This window comes from Phoxinus phoxinus (assembly GCF_949152265.1).
Source record: "Phoxinus phoxinus genome assembly, chromosome: 9".
NCBI classification, from domain to species: Eukaryota; Metazoa; Chordata; class Actinopteri; order Cypriniformes; family Leuciscidae; genus Phoxinus; species Phoxinus phoxinus.
The window spans coordinates 30,818,437-30,829,107 of NC_136884.1; the positions used below are offsets into that span (position 1 = coordinate 30,818,437).

Here is a 10,671-nt window from a genome sequence, read left to right on the forward strand (position 1 = left end):
ATGGAACTAAGCAACACACGCCTGCCGCCTTAGATACGTCGTCAACAAAACGTATATGAGCGATATCCGCCGTGTTACTCTGTCCTGTTTAGAGCTTAGATTCTCCCGAGCCCGATATTTCCCCCCGCTATATTCGGGCCGGGCCTGTGATCTAGAGACGTGCGGCATGTTCAATACAAATGCGGTTTCTATGGTGTAGGACAGCCCATTTCATGGGCTGTCCTACACCATAGTAAGTGAATGGGGCTACTTTGGGCCTGTCCTGCCCCCCAGGGGTGCAACTTTTACCCCATTGTGTGGTATGTTGTTACAGAGCCTACCAGCCTCTTCAAATGTGATCCAGAGTTATGTTCAATAGAATATCGCTTACTATGGTGTAGGACAGCCCATTTCATGGGCTGTCCTACACCATAGTACTTCATTGGGGCAACTTTGGGCCCCTCCTGCCCCCCAGGGGTGCAACTTTTACCCCATTGTGTGGTATGTTCTTACAGAGCCTGCCAGTCTCTTTAAATGTGCCAAATTACACGTTTCTGTGACATCCTTGCTCTGAGCTATGAGTCTGTGAATTTTGGTTGCTAAGCTGCTCAACAATGGTTGCTAGGGAGGGGCTAGGAAGTGTTGAGGTTATTCAGGATTGGCTGTTTGCTGCCCTGAGTCAAACGAGACCACCCTCATGTTTCTATGACTCTTCTATCCAAAGATATCCCTTTGATCTCTTTCAATGGAAGTCTATGGAACTTGTTGCTAAGGGGCTCTTAATGGTTGCTAGGGGCGTGGCCTGATAGCTTCACAATGATCCTGAGAGACTTATTGGTTGTCTGAGTAAAATGAGCCCGCCCCCTTGTCTCTATGACACTGTGATCCAGAGTTATGTTCAATACAAAATCGCTTACGAATGGGAAACTTTCGGGCGCTCCTGCCCCCCAGGGGTGCAACTTTTACCCCATTGTGAGGTATATTCTTACAGAGCCTGCCAACCTCTCCAAAAGTGGTAAATTTCACATTTCTACAAAATCCTCGCTCTGAGCTATGAGGCGTCAAAGTTTGACGCAATGTTAAGTCTATGGGATTTTTCGGCGACTTTTTCGCCCCTGGGGCGACCACCGCACCCCCGATCGCTTATAAAAGTCATAGCAAACCATTCCCGAATAAGCCGCACGATTTGACACCTCATTCATGGGTCTGTGACAAAAACTGCGGGAGGAGTAGCGCGTCAAAAAAACGGCGGAATAAAAAGAATAATAAGTATGACGGATAACAATAATGATGCCTTGCTAAAGCAAGCACCATTAATTACACTTCACTACATATTCACATATTAAACAGCAGTATTACATTGAAATAATATTTCACAATATCACTATTTTTGATCAAATAAATACAGCCTTGGTGAGCAGAAGGGATTTCTTTGAGAAAAATTAAAACAAATCTAACTTTTGACTGTGTGTGTGTGTGTGTGTGTGTGTGTGTGTGTGTGTGTGTGTGTGTGTGTGTGTGTGTGTGATTTATTGAATTACTGGTATTATTATTTATGTGGAAACTCATGACTCAATTAAGTCAAAATGATTTAACTTTTGAAATTTAATTATGTACTATCGAACATCTATTAACAAAAAAAAAGACCTTTAAAAACTTAAACTTAAAAACACTTAATACTAACAAGGTACTATTCGTCTTCAAACCAAAAATACCACACAAAATGATAGACTTGAGTGCAAACTTCCATAAAATGGCACACTACTTCTCCTAACAGGAGTAGGAAAACAAGGGTGTATGGCATACAAACATTTCAACAAAAATAATTTAACTTGTGAAATTAAATTAAAATAGTGCAATCAGTCTTTTGTGTATAATACAGCATGTGGGCATATTTTGTTTTTATCTGACACTCCTGTCACTCCACTTCTCAGGTCGTCATACATCTCCCAGACACATGGAGACCTCCTGCAACATCCTCCTCGAGTGATATTTAAAAAACCAGCTAACCTACGTAATAGATTAGTACGAGCTGATGTACCTTCTTTGACTACACCTCATTTCTTAAACGATCTACCTACAGGTAACTACCCTTGTGGAAGATGCCAACAATGCCATTTTACTTATAAAACTAATACATTTAACCATCCACATAATGGCAGTAAATATAAGATAAAAGAGATAATCACATGCTCTACTACAAATGTAATTTATATGTTGACATGCCCTTGTGGACTGTCATACATAGGTAAGACCACTAGAGCATTAAAAACTAGAATTTCAGAACATCGGAGTGCGATTAGAAATGGTGTGACATCTAGCCCTGTGGCTGTACATTTCATGAATGCCAAACACAATATAGCTAGTTTAAAATATGTGGGAATTGAGAATATCAAATGTCCTCGAAGGGGTGGTAATGTGGATAATTTACTTTTGAAGAGGGAACTTTTCTGGATTCATACATTAAATACTTTAGCGCCCAGAGGCCTCAATGAGGATTTTGATATTAGACCGTTTCTAAATTAATGGATGATTTGAATAATCTATGTGGTTTTTTAGATTCTCTATTTTTCTATATTTATATTTCTATTTTTCTAGTAACTCTATAGTCTCTATTTTTGTAGGTATAGTCTCTTTGAATAAGCTGTTCCTCTGTATATAAATAATGAAATGCTGAGTTTATAACAGATGCTTTTTTACTTGTCTGATCAAGTTTAAAAATTGTCCGAATCCCCATCTGACTTTTACCCTAGTATGGATTTTTGAATAATGTGTTTGATTCTCTGTCCTTTCATAGATGTTTTTTCATAGATGGTTTTCTTGACGTACGGAAAGTCTTTTTGAATGGTAATACATATAGTCTCTTTGAATTTTTTAATGTTTTCTGTACTAATAATGTAATGTTGAAATAACAGCTGCCTTGATTAAATGATGTCATTTTCTGATTAAATGATATACCATCTGTAATGTGTTTGTTTTACACTGGAATAAGATATATGGTTAAAAAATATATATGTTTGACAATTTAATAGGGGGAATCAATATGTAAAAATATGTAAATATGTAAATGTTTAATTCTTACTCTGTGTTGGACACGATGTTTAAATGTGTATTTATCAATGTATGTTGACGGGTGTATCCAATTTGTGTGATGGTGTGATCACGTGATATAGACTTTAAAAAAGGTAACTGTTTGCATACTTCCTGTTAGTCTGAGGAAGGGCCATGTAGGCCCGAAACGTCACCAATAAATTTTGTTTGAATGGGAGCTTATTCGGTGTGCGGATCTGTCACTTTCTACTACATGATCATATTTGTGATCCAGCACCCGTAACATAAATAAGATGTGCGTGATTCACTCCTGTGGAGACCTCCTGCAGTAGGCCACATAATGTCCAAGAGCATCCTGGGTTAAGCCTCCCCTAAAAGCAATGACTGCCCTTAAAGTCAATCTCTTTCCTTCGAGCATCAGATTGGAGGGAAATTCATGCAAAGGAAATTCTGTGGAGTTGCTTCCCAGGTCAGTATCAATCCACATAAGTTCTCCCAGACTGTAACTGTGCGAAACTTTCCCTGCACAGAGCGCTTTTCCTGAGGCATCTGTCTTGATTGCAGAGGGACACTGTGACGGACTTTGGATCGGCCTGAGGCAGGGGGACTCAGGAAGGTCAAGGCCTTCTTCCACCGCGGTCTGAAGATGAGCCATGCCAGAAGCCTGCAGTACAGCAACAGAAGTACAAAGAAATGGAATTTCCCTAGTGACTTGTTTGCTGAGACCACAATACTGTGAGGAGCACTGTTTTGTTAATGAAACACAAGCGCGTTTTGTCATTGACTTTTCAATGATAGTGGAGATGTGGCATTGTGCATCGATTGACAGCTTTGAATATTTCACTCAGCAGCTCTGCCCTCTGTATGTAGGCCTGTGCATTCAGACCCTTTGTGGTGATGGATTTTACTAGTTGGAGGAGGTTGTTGGAATCCTCATTGCAAACAATATTTTCAAAAGTGACACTATCGCAGAAAGCACAACATAAGCATTGACAAAAAGCATCAAATGCACATGTGTTCAGCACAGAGGTTCTTGATTTCCTGAGTTTAACAGGCTGTTGATTGTTTCCATTTTTCAACAGGTCCACTTTGAGTCTCTTCCCCCTCACAGATGGATCTGCATGGAGCCATTCAGGACAAGGAGAGAGTTTTGAACTCCTCTTCCTCTTTTTTGGTGGAACCGCTAAGCCTCTCCAGTTTTCAACAGCTTCTTCATCTGTTGGATGGAGGTTTGTGACAGTGTCAGACTTCCCAGAGCAGGAAGCATCTATTTCTGGCCTTTCATCTACACTGCTGGTTGTGGTGGATAGTGGATTGACTCCTGTGTTGATCACTGTTGCAACAGCTTCATCCTCTTCACCTTTTTCCACACTCTCTCATTTTGCAGAAAAAATATGCATGTTGCCTTCAATGAAGGAGAGATGTTGAGCAATGAATCGATCCACTCGAATAGGCAGGTTTTCATGCTTGAAAAGGCCGCGTTTGATATTTTTGAACTCGGCTTCGACGTTGGCTGAACTTGCGGTGATGTTGGAGCTCCGGAAGTGAGGGATCATTACCCCTGTCCAGAGTGGTAAGTAATTTGCAAGCCAAATTATATTGGGAATAATCTCAGGAAGGAAGTGCATATTGTCATGATCACCATTAGATACAGCAAGTGACCTGCTCTCCTCACATATGTCTGTTACCCACTGCCGCAGGTCTGTCTGAGTTTGGTCACATGGATCTACTTCTTCCAGGTCCTCAACCTCTACATCTGGAATGATGACACACTCTTCTGCAATTCGGGCTTTCAGGTATTTCTTGCACCATTCTGAAATGAGGGGGGCTCCAGAGCTGTCACTGCCCTCTGTTTCGCTGAGAGCCACAATAGTAATACATCTTAGTAGCTCTCTTGCATCATCCATAGATTGTGACATGAGAAGCTGAGCTATTGACCTAACAAAGAAATCTTTAATGCCATGTGTTTTTTTTCTCAAGCAGTCCCACCGGCAGATCATCTTGATGCAGTGTGCAACATCAACTCGAACAAAACAAGGTGGGACTTTTGCTGACTGTTGTTTACTGAGTAAGACTCCACAACACTCATTAATGTAGGTCTTAAGATCAGGATGAGAAGTAAAAGCCTTAACCAAAGCTCCGAGCAAAGCCAGAGAAAAGTCACTCACAACCTCTTTTGGAGTAGGTGCACCTGCGCGTATCCATTCTGTCAGCCAATTTGTTATGTCATTAACATCATGTCTCTCTGACAGCATTTGCACCACTGGGACACTTGAGCTCTCACCCCCTGCCACAACACCCTGATATAAGAATATATAGCCAGACTTTCCATTTGGTCTCTGTAGTTTCCTCACCACTGAGCCAGTTGCATCAAAACTCACAGTGGGGTTAGTAGATGTCTTGGATAATGTCTTGTACATATACATTTGTGTTTGACTCCAATAGTGACAGAAAAACTTATCTAGTCCAATGTCTTTAATGCTACCACTGTGAGGTGCACTGTATTTTAACATCTGCAGTGACACAATAGGATCCTTGTCGCCTAATTCTATATCATTTCTCTCTTGCTTTGCTTTGCGCAGGGTGGCCAAATTAGGCAGATGACTTGGCTCAGGATCTCCAAAATCCATCAGCTTTGTTGCCTCTGATGCCCTCCAAACATGGGGTTCCATTCTACCCTCACACAGTTCTTTGGATATCTGCACACGCAAGTCACCAGACATCGCACGCTTGGAACAGCCAGTGTGCAGGGAGTCATCAGTGTTTTTGAGTAAACACTTGAACATCATTGTGCTGTTTATTTCAGGCTTTTTGTCACATTTTATGTGAATGTGGCCACGACACTCCTTACAGTTGCCTCGGATTACAATATATTTGTCTGTGGCTGATGGATAGACCTTAGCTCTTTTAAAGGCAAATGTGCAGGGGCATTTCACTTCTTCCCAAATGTGATGATTTATCACATGCGTCCAGATACCAGGCTTCAAAATTGTGTATTCCCTTTTTTTTGTTATAGAGAACTTGTTTTTGTATGTAACCGTTTCAGGCATAAATTCAATCCATTTCTGAAATGGAACTTCAAAATCAAAAGTCCAGCAATCTTTTGGACTGGAGGAAAGGGACCCTGGCTCAAAATCAGAATCATCACTACTGCCACTTGTTTCATGATCACTTTCTTGAGTAAACCCTAAAGCAGTCCAGATGTTGTGTCTGTTTAATTTAACAAAAGTGTATAGTGCCTTTGCAGTGATCTTGTTGTCTAGCTGTTTACTAAGCTCTTTCCAGATGCTCTGATTAGGAGTAGCTATGTTGGCCTCTTTTGATGAACACAGGACTGTGAAAATGGAATCCCTGTCGACTGCTGGTTTCTTGGGCATCTGGCATAAGCAAAACATAATTACCCTCCTCAATCATCCAAAAAATGTCATGTACAGCATACATTTGTTTTCATCTATTACTGTATTGGTCTGAATATAAGGATAATATAATATAGTAAGGATAATGAAGATGGATAGTATATATTATATTAGGACCAATATGGTAGGTTAATGTTGACCCCTAGATTGTCAGTGTTTATTGAACAGAAAACTCATTGCTAATACTAATATCACTAATTTAGCTATGAAATGTTAACTACAGTTGCACATGTGACCCATGGTCGTTTTTATAATACTAAAAGGCAACTTGTGCAACTGTAATCAGCATTTCATAGCTAAATTTGTAATATAAGTGTTATTAATGAGTTTTCTGTTCAATAAGCATTGACAATCTTAGCTCTCTTGAATGTTGTACAATTATTGTTGAAACTACTAATATTGTAACTGACAGGTTTAAAACAATGTATACTTACATTGGCCAGAAATTTGGATTAGTAACGACTTTTGTAGTTTGATTTATATCGACCCTTTTCTCCACTAACTCTCCACTATTTTATACAAGAGCATTCTTGAACATAAGTGTCACTTGTCCCTAGTGGTGGTGGCAGTGAAGTGTAGCAGATGAGACTCATTGTAAATAAAATAAAAAATACAAATTAGACCAGTGAATGAAGGAAAGATAATTGTTTATTGAACAAATTATGTGATGACAGAAAGATGACAACTAGATAGACCGGACTTAGAAATAGCCTAGTCAATTACTAACTATTTTTTATCTTGATAAACCCGATGCAGCACAAACGCATATTTTACCGGCACAAACCAGCACAAACGGAGCACAAACGAACGAGACCATTTTGGGTGAATTTGGAGCATATGTGGGGGGCTGAGTGACCTCAGAATGACCTAAAAATATAATTTTAATATCTAAAAAACCGAAGCAGCTCAAACGAAACGTTTTACTGCACAAACGGAGCATAAACGACCGAGGCTATTTTGGGTGAATTTGGAGCATGTGGGGGGCTGAGTGACCTCAGAATGACCTAAAAATATTATTTTAATATCTAAAAAACCGAAGCAGCTCAAACGAAACGTTTTACTGCACAAACCAGCACAAACGGAGCATAAACGACCGAGGCTATTATGGGTGAATTTGGAGCATGTGTGGGGGCTGAGTGACGTCATCGAGCTATAATTCAATTATTAATATTTCAAAACCCGACGCAGCACAAAATAAACATTTAACAGCACAAAACAGCACAAACGGAGCACAAACGATTGCGTCTATTTTGGGTGAATTTGGATCATGTGGGGGGCTGGTGACGTCATCGTCTATAATTCAATGTCTGATATTTTAAAACCCGATGCAGCACAAACTAAAATTTTACCGGCACAAACCAGCACAAACGAAGCACAAACGAACAAGACTATTTTAAGTGAATTTGGACCATGTGGGGGGCTGAGTGACCTCAGAATGACCTAAAAATATAATTTTTAATATCTAAAAAACCGAAGCAGCACAAACAAAACTTTTTACAGCACAAACCAGCACAAACGGAGCACAAACGATTGAGCCTATTTTGACAACGTTTTTCGTTGGGTGGGGGGCCAACTTCACGCAGGTTAATGAAGCCTATAGGCTACAACTGACTCACATAAGCCGCTTTCTGACCGGAGGAACCTTTTCACAGTTCCTAGAACTATTGGCTAAAGTACCCGGATGTCGGCGTGTTCGCACCGCAGGAACTAGGAACGATTTTAGTTCTAGGAACTCCATTTGGAGGAACTAATTTAGCTCCTACTTCAGAGGAGGGTCTAAACCAGCACTATAGGAACTATCTGTGACGTTAGTGTACGCTGATTGCAATGTATTGTACCTGATATCCAAAATCAATATTGAATTGAATAAGCGTAAACGGAATCGAATTGAATTGCAAGCTTGTGAATCGAAATCGAATCGAATTGTGAAATTTGTGTCAATACCCAGCCCTAGTGCCTACTACTATCAACTTACCATTAGCAATACTGTGGGGTCCTCTGCCGGCTTGAAAGAGGCCACAATCACAGGAGGATCAATAGCTGGCCTTCCCCCCAAAACGGCATGCATTGCCTCGAAGTATCGCCAGTTTGATACCGTTTTTTCTCCATTTTCTGTTCCTGAAGCCTGTCTTTGGTGTTTTCAGGTCCTACAATAAAAAAAAATAAAAAAAGAGAAACAGAAACAGTTTCTTAGTTTCTTAAACAGCAGTTGTGAGAGGGGTGGCCAAGCCGGTATTTTCTTTACAAATGCTCTATAAAGGCATCATATGTCTTTTGTAATGCAGTTGGCCTATATATTAAAAATAAAAATATGTAAACCATCAGCAAAAGGCTTTCAATTTCAAATACTCACACGCACTTTGTGCAGAGCGCTCTCACATGCGGCTGTGAGCAACTCCGTCTACGTGGTTAAATGTACTTGAATCTCAAAATGCTTTTATGGCACGAAAATGTAAACAGTCAGTTATATCTTAAGTTATTAAACAGACAGGACAAACCACATTTTAGATTTCAAAAGAGATCTGTGCATTAGTGTGAAAGCTGCTTTTCGTGTCTAAACTGAGAAAGAATAATCAGAGTTCTTGAATGCAAAAACGTTTGCCACAAACGTTTTTTCCCCTCTTTGTTATTGATAGCTTTTATGTTTTGAAGCTATTCGTTTATATAGCCTATTTAAAATTCTTAACAAGTTATTTCATTAATTTAGTTTTTAATGTGTCATTATTTTTTAAAGTAGCCTACTTATAATTACATACGTAATTAAATAAATCTTTTAAGTTTTATTAATAAGATTAATAAGAAAAAAAGTTGATCGGCTCATGAGGTGCCTGAAGATTCTCATCCATATTTTCACAAGATGTATTGCTTGTCTTTGTTGAATAATAGAAAAGATAAAGAGCTTAAAAAAATAACCGCATATTAAATCGCAATATTGGTAAAAATAATCGCAATTAGATTATTTTCCAAAATCATTCAGCCCTAGTGTAAAGGATGTAAGATGAAGGTGATGCAACATATCTCGATCCAAAGAATTACCTTGTAACGCTTCTTTAGGTTCTCCCACTTCTTGCCTGCCTTCTCTCCTGTAATCCTTCCTTCCAGGCCCAGGTCTTTCACTGCTCTCCTAAAAAACATACAAATATGAGAAGAGCTGTCAAAATGCATTGTAGCTGCCTGGGGGCTAGAGCATTATCAGACATTAATATTGTTATCAGCTATTGAATTGTACAATCTGGTCACTCACTCCCATAACAGTTTGGAGGCAAAAAATTTTTTGGTGAACTTTTCCTCATTCTCAGTCCAGAACTTGATGAGGCCAAAGGTCTGCTCGATAGTCCCTGAAATAAGAGACCAGTAGACGATTAACAGGAGAGAACTAAACAGATTTTCGGTCAATACAATCTGATGAGTGTGAATACATGCACATAATTATCCCAGTTATGATCAGGATATAAGTATCCATAATAATATGCTAGAAATCTAATAATAATCTAAAGTAAGCAAATGTAAAATAACACAGCATAGTTTATTATAGATAGATTAATGCTTATTAAAGCTAAAGTTATTCATTCAAGAGCTGGGAGTAATTTTCTCTTTGCCTTTAGTTGTTTTATTCACATTAAAGGTGTAATCATTAGCAGGTTTATTAGACGCTGCCACTTTAAGACCTAATGCAGATCTAATAATACACATTTTCTCCCAACTATTCCACAACTAACTCCCATTTAAGACATAAACTGTGTTAAAGTAAATCTCAAACTGTCATTTAGCCATATTTTTGTCTGTATTTGATCGCTTAGACGCGCACATGAAACCCAAAGTCTAGTTTGCTTATGTAGTTGCAGTCCGTTTCCGAACGCGCCGCCGCCCTCAAAGTACGTCTCTTGCGCGGATAATTGTGCTTATAATAGCTCTTTTTACAATCATACACCTCCCGCAATTTAGAATCAGCAGACACTGCATTTTACAACAATCACTGATTGTGCTCAGTGCTGTTTGGGTTTAACGTTAGGGAGAGAAGTGACAGCGCGCTGTGAAGAAAAAATGAAGCACTAACGTTAGACGAACGCGGCTAGTTTTTATATAAAACTTCTTTTTATAATCCTTGGAAGCCAAAATCGAAAATAAAATTAGACAAACTACCCAGATCAGATGTATATTTGATGGGCAGACTCTCTCGAAGCACTTGGCAGATATCATGAACATCGTCAGATAGATAGCTTCG

General features: G+C 39.3%; 1 long non-coding RNA gene across 1 annotated transcript; it reads right to left on the minus strand.

Moving 5' to 3' along the window:
- Positions 1–8,407: 8,407 nt before the first annotated feature.
- On the minus strand, positions 8,408–10,309 carry LOC307004676. Its single transcript, XR_013799097.1, has 3 exons — positions 9,691–10,309; positions 9,483–9,570; positions 8,408–8,593 (listed from the first exon to the last, which is right to left on the minus strand). It is a non-coding gene; the product is annotated as an uncharacterized lncRNA (long non-coding RNA).
- Between the last annotated feature and the right edge of the window lie 362 nt (positions 10,310–10,671).